Raw genomic sequence first — 11913 nt, forward strand, 5'->3', positions numbered from 1 at the left:
ATATATTCAGAGGTGGATGGGTAGATGTTCTGTATGTGTGTACATGCGTGCGTACGTGTGTGTGTGTGTGTGTGTGTATATAATATTAGAATGTTTATTCATATAACTATACACTATTTGTCGTTTTATTAATCTATAGATATACTGCAGAATCTACTAAGAGAATGCTATAAATAATGACTGTAAAGTCAGAAAACGCCACATTATTTGCAACCTGTTCTGCCTAATTATATTGAAGAGTTAATTCTTTGAAGGCCTATTTTTATTTTTAATCAAATGGTCTTTGCCCGATAAAGCCTCACATACATGCGCTTATATCAGCTATCTAATATATATTATGCACATATCACAAAAAGAACGTTATGACATTCAGTTTGTTTGCTTCTCATCAAATCTATTTCTGCTTTCATCCCGGAAAAATCTAGCAGATCTATTGCAAGACCGGCCATCCCGGGCGCGGTGGAATTATATGTGTTGGGTGAATCGGATCCTAACACAACCTGACATAATGTGCAACGATTATATTCTCACGTTACTTTGAAAGGTCGTTTGCATCATAGGAGCAGCGGTTATACTTGTTGCGACATTTTCCATATATTTGCAATAACTATATTTTTAAACTAACAGGAATTAGCAGCGACTACGCGTCATCTTCGACAAAAGAACGCGCGTTCGACGTCTTGCATTTACGTGATTGCGGGTAATTTTCGTTGCGTTTTTCTTGCGACTGATGTAACACAAATGGACAATCATAACTGCTCTGTATAACGTCTTTGATCTGGTTCGCGGCGGCTACTTCAATTAGGATATACTGGTCGGGGTACTATCATCACGATTATATCTTGTTAGAGTATTAGAATTAGGGCATACCAGTACTCATACCAACACATACTAGTTGTATGTGCACATAGGATACGTAGGGTGTTTACCAATTCACGCTCTCCTGACACTCAACACGTTTCCGCGCAAGGGTTTCTTCTCATTCTTGTTCGAAACCGCGGTTCGTATAGATGTTTCCATTACGCACTCCCAGCAGGAAATGGCATATCATGTACATTTTGCACAAAAGCCCTCCTTTTCCGACGGCGTTGACGTCACTTACAGTTCACTCACCTAAACAGTCTCTTGCCCTCGGGTTTTAGCTACGATTATATTACGTACTGCTCTCAATGATACTGGTAATGTACTGGTCACTGTGCTTATGCATGCGTTATAACACCACTACTCGACGCGTAAGAGCTACTTGCATTTCGAATAATGATCTTATTTTCTATCAACTGAAGAGCATGATGCTAACGGCGTAGTATTTAGGGCAAGATCTGCCCTAGCTAGCGTGTTCCCGGTATTTTCCAACGGAAAAATATTTTACTAAAATTATACTGTAGTGAATTTAGAGAGCACATACTGGCGAGTAGGTTAGCATGAAAAATATTACAATTACAAATTTTTACTTTATTTATTATGAGGCGCCAAATCACCCGGAATTTCACTGTGTGATAGGATAGGATCTGTGTCCACGCATGCGCCGTATTTGTCAAACCGAAATGTTTAAAGTATTTGTTATACTTGAGAACAATCACACAGGAGTGGCTTGATATGAGAACTGACTATCACAGTGCTTCGGGTTACTTCTTATGAGACGCACATCCTCCCCAATTTTCTAATACTCTAGCCTAGCGTCATACCTGTGTTCGTGCATGCCCAGCATTTGCCAACAGAAATAAATTTTGTTAAAATTACAATAACAATAAATTTTGTTCTATCGTAGAGAGCGCATAGGTACTAGTGACTTGAGATTAAAAATACCTTTCCAAGACGTAAAAAGGCGTCTTCTTTCTAGAAATTATTAAAATAATTAAATGTTTTTAATTAATAACGTAATTAATCTTGAATTAAAAATCGATAGAAACAAAATTGTCTCTTCGACCTAATTGTATCCCCCATAAAGTTTTCTTCAAATCGTAAAAAAAGGTATTCCATTGTCATTACTTAGTTAGATCATGAAATTTCCCTTCCGCTAGAGGATCGCGCTCAAGCTAAGGTTTCCGTAGGCGTTCGGGCCGGTGAGTGAATAAGATATGTGATAACACGAATGTTGCAAAAGAGGATTTTATAGTTGCAAAAGTACGTAACGCCACGGGTGAAATTTCTGGCAGGAAATTTTTCAGCTTACGAAAAGTGTTTGCACCTACACAACACGATAGCATATTTCCAAGAAGGGTTATATCTTGGCGATATTGCACATATAAGAGTCATCCATCTTCATCTCCTGCTCAAATAACTAGCTGGCCGGCCTGCACGAAGAATTTATCAATCAAACGGAAACTGCGAGTGGATGAAATGTTAAGGACTTTGCACCTATCACGGGAAGAGCATTATTAATTAGGCGAGATGGACGATACGTATTTGTCACGGTAATCCCCGCGGCTAGGCTATATGTTCGGTCTGTCCTCCATCATTACGCCTAATGGGATGCTGGGTCTACTAACACTGAGTAATTACAATTGCCGAATAGACGCGAATGAAGCTTAATGATATGATATCGAATGACAATTAGGACGTTACGTAACAGATGGCATTCTCGCTGAAATCTACGATAGCCGGAAGAGAAATTACCGCTAGGCGTGAATGTTATTTGTACGTGCATGTAGGTGCACGCGTGTGTGCGTGCGTACGCGAGCGTGTGGTTTAGTGCATGTGTGCGTTCGTGAGCGTATGCGTGTGTGTGTGTGTGTGTGTGTGTGTGTGTGTGTGTGTGCGTGCGTGCGTGCGTGCGTGCGTGTAACAGCAGTGCAAAATTAAGCTGTCCACGAAACACAGGAATCGGAGCCGTGCATAAATTACAGTCTGAACGTGGCGTGGCAACGAAATGCGATATGCCCCCCGTGTAGCTAGATAATTAGTAACGCCTATAACCTATACACGCTCATATATCCTCATCATCGCGCCTCGTATTCGCTCAACACATAGTAGCGCAAAATGTTTATAGCTCACATTTCTCATTTCATAGCAACGTCCTTGAATGCGTTCGATCATGTGTTGGATACTTTGTGTGTTAAAAACGATGAACGCGAAACCATCGGTCTCTAATGATGACAGCGCACGTATGCATTTAGTTCATAATGAGCCGGGTGTGTCCAACTCATTATCACCTTGTACTGAGGGTGTATGCGTTGGTGTTTGTGCACGCGTGTGTCTGTGCGTGCGCGTGAGCGTGTGCACGTGTGTGTCTGTGCGTGCGCGTGAGCGTGTGCGCGTGCCTGCGTGTAATGCGAGTCTCGTTTATTTCATTTACTTGAGCACCGAAGACTCTTTCATTGCGCACGTTTGCCCGGGTGTCTATACGATCGTCGGTCGATGTAAATTAGAGAAACGTGAGTGACACAACGTATGAAAGATGGCACACACACACACACACACACGCGCGAGCGCGCACACACAGCGAGTCGTTCTATGCGAGATACATTATGATTTTATCCCCACCACCTCCTCTATCTACGCACTACGCTAGGTAAAACTCGCGTAAACGCGTTATAGCAGCAGAGGTAGATTTTGCCTAACAGCTTCGCGGAATAAGTGAATGCGAAATGTGTCGTATACGTAGATGGATGGGCCGCCGTGTGGAATTGGCCGATTTCCCATTTATAGTGCGGCGCGCGCGTGAGTTTTGCAGCGAGGGAGAGTCAACAGCTAGCAGTTCATTAGCAGCTGACTAGCTTCACTTACTCCGGTGAAAGCTGTAAAACTGTACTGCGGTAAAAAAGCTGCGGTACTGCGCTGAAAAACGAACGCTCGTTCCGTTAACGCTCGCGCAAAAAACAGAGAGCGCGTAGCGGCGGCGATTTCAATGTTTGTGGTCGCGAAGAAAATCCGCGAAGTACTAGCGCTTTGTTGAGTGCGCGTGTAATCACTACCGACTCGTAAAATGGCGCGATATTTGAGATGCACGGTGCCATTTGAGATAGGCGCGAATTAACGGCGTGTGACGGATTGTGAAACCATACCGTAAAGTGCGAGCGTGCATTGCGATAAACACGACGCGATGCCATTAGTAGGCCTAACGGTTTCCTGAGGGGAATTGCCATTTTATTGATACATTCGCGTAAACTTGTTCTAGAGCGCGCAGTAGCTGACGTGATGGCATTCAGCCAGTGCATTATCAATCATAATAAGCTTAAGCGATTTTAATGCTAATAGACATTAATCGCACGGCTTAATCTATATTGCCGTGATATTTAAACATCTCCATTCGTGAAACGCATATCTAGCATGAATCGTTATTTATTATTTATTTTTATTTTTATTTTTATAATATTTTATTTTCGTTTTACTTTTAGTTTTATTTATTATTATTTATTATTTATTATATATATTCTTTAGGCAAATTAACGAGAATGGTTGCATCAGTTATACTATGGTGCTGTAGCCTCGGAGTAGGAGCTGACAAGAGGGCAGCTGTCCATGTAAAATTTCTAACAAAAATATGCCAAACAAAATTCGAAACTAAGCGCTGAATATATATGATATATATATATATATATATATATTTATATAGATAGATAGATATATATCATATAAATTTGCCTTGCCACATATATAAGTCGTATAACAAAAATACCCATTCAGTCTCTCATTCAGTCTCCCATTCATGTTTTCCCACATGATTTATTTCCTTTAATACTTATAAGAATGACCAGTCGTTATTACATCAACTTAGGTAACGCAGACGGGTACCGCGCCCTAGTAGTTAAACTCGACTACGGACACCAGCCTGTAAACTGCTAATTTGCATTTAAAACTGCATCTCATAGCAGTGCCTATAGACTATAAGCACTGAGCGAGCAAGCGAGGACGTGCGAGACTACTGTATGTATTCTTTAGAGCAATTCGCGATGTGACAAATCCACGCTGTGTAAAGAGCATTTCCCCCCATAAACATACGCGTGAGCGCACACACGCACGCACGCACGCCACACACACACACCACACACACACACACACACACACACACACACACACACACACACACACACACACACACACGCCACGCACGCACGCACGCGACGCACACACACACATCGAACACACACGCACCACACACACGCGTACCGCACGCGACACACACACACACACACACACCACACACAACACACACACACACACACACACACACACTACACACACGGCCGATTCACAAATCCAACAAAAGTATACGCTTACTCTGTGCGCGACGACTAACGATTTACCAGAACTAGGGCTGCCCAATCATTGAGCCGGAAAACAAAACGCCTAATATGTCTCGTACTCCAATCCTCGCGTGACCCAGACAAAACCTACTCTTGCCCGAGAGACGACTTCGCTCACTAAGGCGCTGGGGACTTCAAGAAAGCGTCTTCCATGTCTCGCTTTATACTTTGCATGAAAGGTTGGGCCTATATACATTAGACACATTTTTTGGCTGCAGTTTTATCCACAGGCATGCCCGAAACCACTTCTAATAGCAATGGGAAGGGAGCATTCACGAAACCATTACTACAGTGAAACAAGCAGCTAGTAGTGTCCCCTGAGAATTTTATGTACATGTAATACGCGCCATAGTCTCTAGCTGGCCCTCAATATAAATTGGGTGCCTTATAATCGACGGAGGGGCAAAAACCACAACAAAAAAACTGAATCTCATCGAGACAAACTATACTTACATGATCAGCCATATACATATTTACGCTTATGCTACCATCTAGTGCTATCTTATCTATCTATCTAAAACTATCTATACTAATCTATCTATCTATCTATCTATCATCTATCTATCTATCTATCTATACTATCTATCTATCTATCCTATTTATCCTATCTATCTGATCTATCTACTCTATCTATGCTACATATCTATCTATCTATCCGTATCTATTCTATCTATCTATCTATCTATCTATCTATCTATTCTATCTATCTATCTATCTATCTTAATCTATCTATCTATCTAGCCATCCATCTATCCAGTCCATCTATCTATCTATCTAACCCTCTATACTATCTACTATTCTATTATCTATGTACCATGTAATCTAGTCATGTATCTATCTAAGTCTATCTACCCCATTATCTACGCATCTATCTAATTCTATCTATCTATCTATCTATCTAAATCGTATCTAGCGATCGATCGACTCTACTGATACTGTATGTATGCTATGTATGTATGTATGTATCTATCTATCTACTCTACATCATCTAATCTCATCCTATCTATCATATCTGATCTATCTATCTAAATCTATCTATCTATCTAATCTATCCTATCTATCTAACCTTAATCTCTCACCTATCCATCTATAAAGTCCATCGATCATCTATCTATCATCTTCTATCTATCTCAGTCTATCCTATCTATCATATCCTGGTCATCCATCTACCTAGTCTACCTTATCTAATCTAAATCTATTATAACTATCTATCTATCTATCTATCGTACTCTATCATATTTACTCCATCTATCTAATATCTATTTATATAGCTATATCATAAGTATATTATATAGTATATATATATAAATGGATTGCCGCAACAAGGCAAGATCTTGAACATTCTACAAAGCCAGCTCTCCGTGCCACATCCTTGCATACATTCACCGTCTTAAAATTTCCCCAAGTGCTTCTTTCGACGACGCAATCACCTACCCTGAAAGCATGTTTTGCCGTAGGTCCTCTGTAATAGTAGATAGTACAGCCGCCAGCTCTCACGCGGCGTCCCCGTGAGCAGAAAGGCAGAATCGTGAAAAAAATAAATGCAACTGTCTGCAAGCAGGCCATTTTTCAGTAGTCTATAAACCTAATATTGATGCACGAAATCGGTGACTCAAGATTCTCTCTTCCCTTCTCTGTCTCCCCCCTCTCGCGCTCTCGCTCTCGTTCTACCTTTCTCTCTCTCTCTCTCTCTCTCTCGCTGCTCTCTCTCTCTCTCTTCCCCTCGATTTCTCCCTCGCTCTCTCTCTCTGTCTCTCTCCTCTCTCTCTCTCTCTCTCTCTCTCTCTCTCGCCTCTCTCTCATCTCTCTCTTCTCTCTCTCTCTCCCTTCTACTCATCTCTCTCTCTCTCTCTCTCTCTCTCTCTCTCTCTCTCTCTCTCTCCCTCATCTCTCTCTATCATCTCTCTGTACGACAACGAACGTGTGCACGTAGGTGTTTTATACAGTAACATGTCAACACTGTACTGGTTCGTCAACTTTAGCGGTAAAGTACGAGTATCTATGAGAAGCTTAAATTGGCGCTACGAAGAATGCCTGCATTCGTCGCCCTCTTTTAGTAACATTACTCTCGTGACGCAGTAAGCAGCAGTGGCCTCTGCCACTGTGACACGCTCTTCTAGGAATAAAAAAATTACCGTGGTTAGCCACAGATGTACACCGCACACGACATCATAGTACGTACACGCCGCGCCACACATGCACAAGCACACCGCTCACGTGCATGCAATCGTTCACCACACGCATATACGCACACGAACACCGAATCACACCGCACAACTATACTTAATTGATAGTCTGTCTTTTGATTAATGCTCATAAATCTCGGAAATTATTGAATAAATTATACAAGGTACTGACCTACAAGTCTCTCCGTGCTACTATCTAAGAGTGTACAGCTGTTCGGCCGACAACACGCTGAAGCGACCAGTAACTGAAAAAATGACGATAAATCATATAATTGCTCAACTTAAATTTTATATCAGTCGATGGAGATTTGGTCATTTGCAATATAAGGTTTACATTCGCTTTGGCCGTGTCATCAGAAACGATGCAACACGCGAGGTGCATTTCCTGATTAATGAGCCTGTTTCAAGATTGGATAGCTTGTAAAGCAGGAAATTACTAGCTAATATCTCATCGTTAGTGGTCTGCTAACGCCAGGAAATGGCGCTGAAGACACAGGCGGTGGCGTTGCCGCCAGGGTGAACTATGCGCCATATTATATTTTAGCGCTAACATCAAATCATTGTATATACGCGTAGCCGCAATATTTCATCAATAAAGGTTTTAGCCGAAAATTTATTTTTTACGATGGCGGGAAATTTCCACAGAACAATTAGTGCAAATGTGATGCAGCGTCATGGATGATATAATTTATAATTTGTGTGTCGTGTGCTCGCTTACGTACGTGCCTCCCTGCGAGCGGATGAGCTGTGTGCTGTTTGTGTGTAGCGCATGTGATATGTGTGTGTGGTGTGGTTTGTGCTGTGCGTGCGTGCGTGCGCGCGTGCGTGCGTTGTGTGTTGTGTGTGTTGGTGTGTCTGTTGTGTGTGTGTGTGTTGGTGTGTGTGTCGTGTGCTGTGTGTGGGTGTGGCTGTGTCGTGATGCTGCTGTATATAATAATTAGGAATGTTTATTCATATAACTCATACACTATTTGCGTTTTATTAATCTATAGATATACTGCAAGGAATCTACTAAGAGAATCCTATAGAGAATAATGACTGTAAAGTCAGAAAACGCCACATTAATTTGCAAAACCTGTCTGCCTAATTATATTGACACGTAATTTTGAAAGGCCTATTTTTATTTTTAAATCAAATGCTCTTGCCGATTTAAAAACCTCACATACATGGCCGCTAATACAAGCGTCATCTAATATAATATAATAGCACATAATCACAAAAAAGAACCGTTATGACATTCAGTTGTTTGCTTCTTCATCAAATCTATTCTGCTTTCATCCCGCCGAAAGATCTAGCAGCATCTATTGCAGCACGGCCATCCCGCGCGCGCCGTTGAATATATATGGCTGTTCGGTGAATCGGATCCATAACACAACCTGACCTAATGCTGCAGCCGATTATATTCTCACGATTACTTGGAAAGCGTCGTTTGGCATCATGAGAAGCAGCGGCTTATACCTTGCTTCCGACAGTTTTCCATATATTGTGCAATAACATATTTTAAAACTAACAGGAATTAGCAGCGACTACGACGTCATCTTCGACAAAAAGAACGCGCGCATCGACGTCTTGCAGTACGTGATGCGGGTAATATTTCGTTGCTTTTCTCTTAGTGCGACTGATTGCTAACACAAAGACAATCATAACTGCTCTGTATAACGCTCTTTAGATCTGTTCGCGCGGCTACTCAATGAGGATATACTGGTCAGGTAACTATCATCACGGATTCATATCTTAGTTAGAGCTATTAAGAATTAGGGCATACCCAGTACTCCATACCAACACAATTACATAGTGTATGTGCACATAGATACGTAGGGTGTTTACAATTCACGCCTCTCCTGACACTCAACACCGTTTCCGCGCAAGCGTTTCTTCTCATTCTTGTTCGAAACCGCGTTCGTATAGATGTTTCCATTACGCACCCAGCAGGAAATCGGCATATCATGTACATTTGCACAAAAACCCTCCTGTTCCGACGGCGTTGACGCTCACTTACAGGTTCACTGCACCTAAAACATCTCTTCGCTCGCGGTTTTAGCTTACGATCATAGTATGTACTGCTCTCAATGAGACTGTAATGTACTGCATGGTCACTGTGCTTATGCATGCCCTTATAACACCACTACTCGAACGCGTAAGAGCTACTTGAAGGCCGAAATAATGATCTTATTTTCTATCAACTGCAGCAGCATATGCTAACGCGTAGTATTTAGGCAAGATCTGCCCTGAGCTAAACAAGCGCCGAAAAAATATTTGACATAAAATTATACTGTATTGAATTTACGAAGCCACATAACTGGCGATTAGGTGCATGAAAATATTATACAATTACAAATTATTACTTTATTTATTATAGGCGCAAATCACCCGGAATTCACTGCTGTGATAGGATCAGGAATCGTGCCACGCATGCGCCGTATTGTCAAACCGAAATGTTAAGTATTTGTATATACATGAGAAACCAATCACACAGGAGTAGCTTGATAGAGAACTGGACTATCACAGTACTTCGGGTTACTTCTGTGGAGACGACATCCTCCCAATTATTCTAATACTCTAGCCTAGCGTTCATATCTGTGTTCGTGCATGCCCAGCATTTGCCAGCAAAATAAATTTTTGCTTAAAATTACAATAACAATAAATTTTCGTCTCTATCGTAGAGAGCGCATACAGGTACTACTGACTTGCAGATTAAAAATACCTTTTCCCAAGACGTAAAAAAGGCGTCTTCTTTCTAGAAATTATTAAAATAATTAAATGTTCTTAATTTAATAACGTAATTAATCTTGAAATTAAAAATCGATAGAAACAAAATTGTGCTCTTCGACCGAATTGGATCCCCATAAAGTTTTTCTTCAAATCGTAAAAAAAAATATTCCATTTGTCATTACTTGTTAGATCATGAAATTGCCCTTCCGGCTAGCCAGCGATCGCCGCTCAAGCTACGGTTTCCGTCAGCTCCGCGCTTCGGGACCGGTGAGTGAATAAGATATGTGATAAACACGACAATGTTGCAAAAGCAGGATTTCTATAGTTGCAAAAGCTACTAACGCCACGGGCACACCTAGCTGAATTTTCTGGCCATGAAAAAAATTTTTCAGCCTTACGAAAAGTGTTTGCACCTATCACAACACGCATAGCATACTTTCCAAGAAGCCGGTTATATCTTGGCGCATATTGCACATATAAGAGTCATCCAGTGCTTCATCTCCTGCTCAAATAACATAGCTGGCCGGCCTGCACGAAGATATTTATCAATCAAACGGAACTGCGCAGTGCGATGAAATCGTTCAAAAAGACTTTTCACCTATCACGGGTAAGAGCATTATAAATTAGCCGAGATGACGATACGATTATTTGTCACGCGTATCCCGCGGCTAGGCCGATATGTTCGCGTCTGTCCTCCATCATTTACGCCTGAATGGATGCCGCCGTCTACTAACACTGCAGTAATTACAATTGCCGAATAGACGCGAATGAAGGCCTTAATGATCATGATATCGAATGACAATGTAGGACGCTTACGTAACAGATGGCATCTCGCCTGAAATCTACGATAGCCGGCAGAGAAATACCGCTCAGGCTGTGAATGGTTATTTGTACGCTGCATGTAGCGTGCACGCGTGTGTAGCGTGCTACGCCGAGCGTTGTGGTTGAGTGCATGTGTCGTTCGTGTTTCAGCGTATCGCGTTTAATTTAAGTCTTTTATTACTGGTTGGGTGTGCTGTGTGTGTGTCGTGTGGTGTGTAGCGTGCGTGCGTGCGGTGCTGCAGTGCGCTGCGCGTGCTGTATGCGGGCTATTATCTTATATTATATTATATTTCTTTTATCTTACCTTAATTATCTTTATATACTCTTTAATTATATATTATTACTATAACTTAAGTGAAGCTGATCAGTGCCTACCATGGAACTTGCTAGCTGTTGACTCTACCTCGCTGCAACTCACCCGCCGCGCCGCTGCCGCACTATAAATGAGGAACATCCCGGCCAAAGTCACACGGTCGCCGTCAACGCCCCGCATCCATCTACCGTATACGACACATTTCGCATTCATCTGATTCGTGTCCGTGCGGAACTGTACGCAAAATCTTACCTCTGCTCTGCTGAGCGAGCGTATGGGTACTAACGCGTTTACGTGCGCGGAGTGCTATACCGTGCAGCGTCGTAGTGCTGCTACACTGTCAAGCACTAGGAGACCATGCTGGCATGCTGTGCGTGGTGATAACAATACACTAAGTGTGTATTCTCTGGCGAGGTCGTGCCATCAGGCCACGCGACAGCACATGTGGCACGTGAGTGTGGGGCCTGTGTAGGCTGCTGCGCTCGCGGTGTTGCATGCTGCTGTGCCATCTTTTCATCACGATTGTGTCACTCACCGTTTCTCTTAAGTTACATCGACCGCGTCACCGGCACTCGCACCCCATCAGTTGAGACACCCCGCGGCAAACGTCGCGCAATGAAAGAGTCTTCGGTGC

The 11913-nt window shown here is 42.2% G+C and overlaps 1 protein-coding gene across 1 annotated transcript in view; it reads left to right on the plus strand.

Annotated features, from left to right (window-relative positions):
• LOC106808595 (potassium voltage-gated channel subfamily KQT member 1-like) overlaps nt 1-11913 on the plus strand; it is a 48369-nt gene that overhangs the window by 21164 nt on the left and 15292 nt on the right. The window lies entirely within an intron of this gene.

Source organism: Priapulus caudatus, unplaced genomic scaffold, assembly GCF_000485595.1.
Source record: "Priapulus caudatus unplaced genomic scaffold, Priapulus_caudatus-5.0.1 Scaffold289, whole genome shotgun sequence".
Lineage (NCBI taxonomy): Eukaryota > Metazoa > Priapulida > Priapulimorpha > Priapulimorphida > Priapulidae > Priapulus > Priapulus caudatus.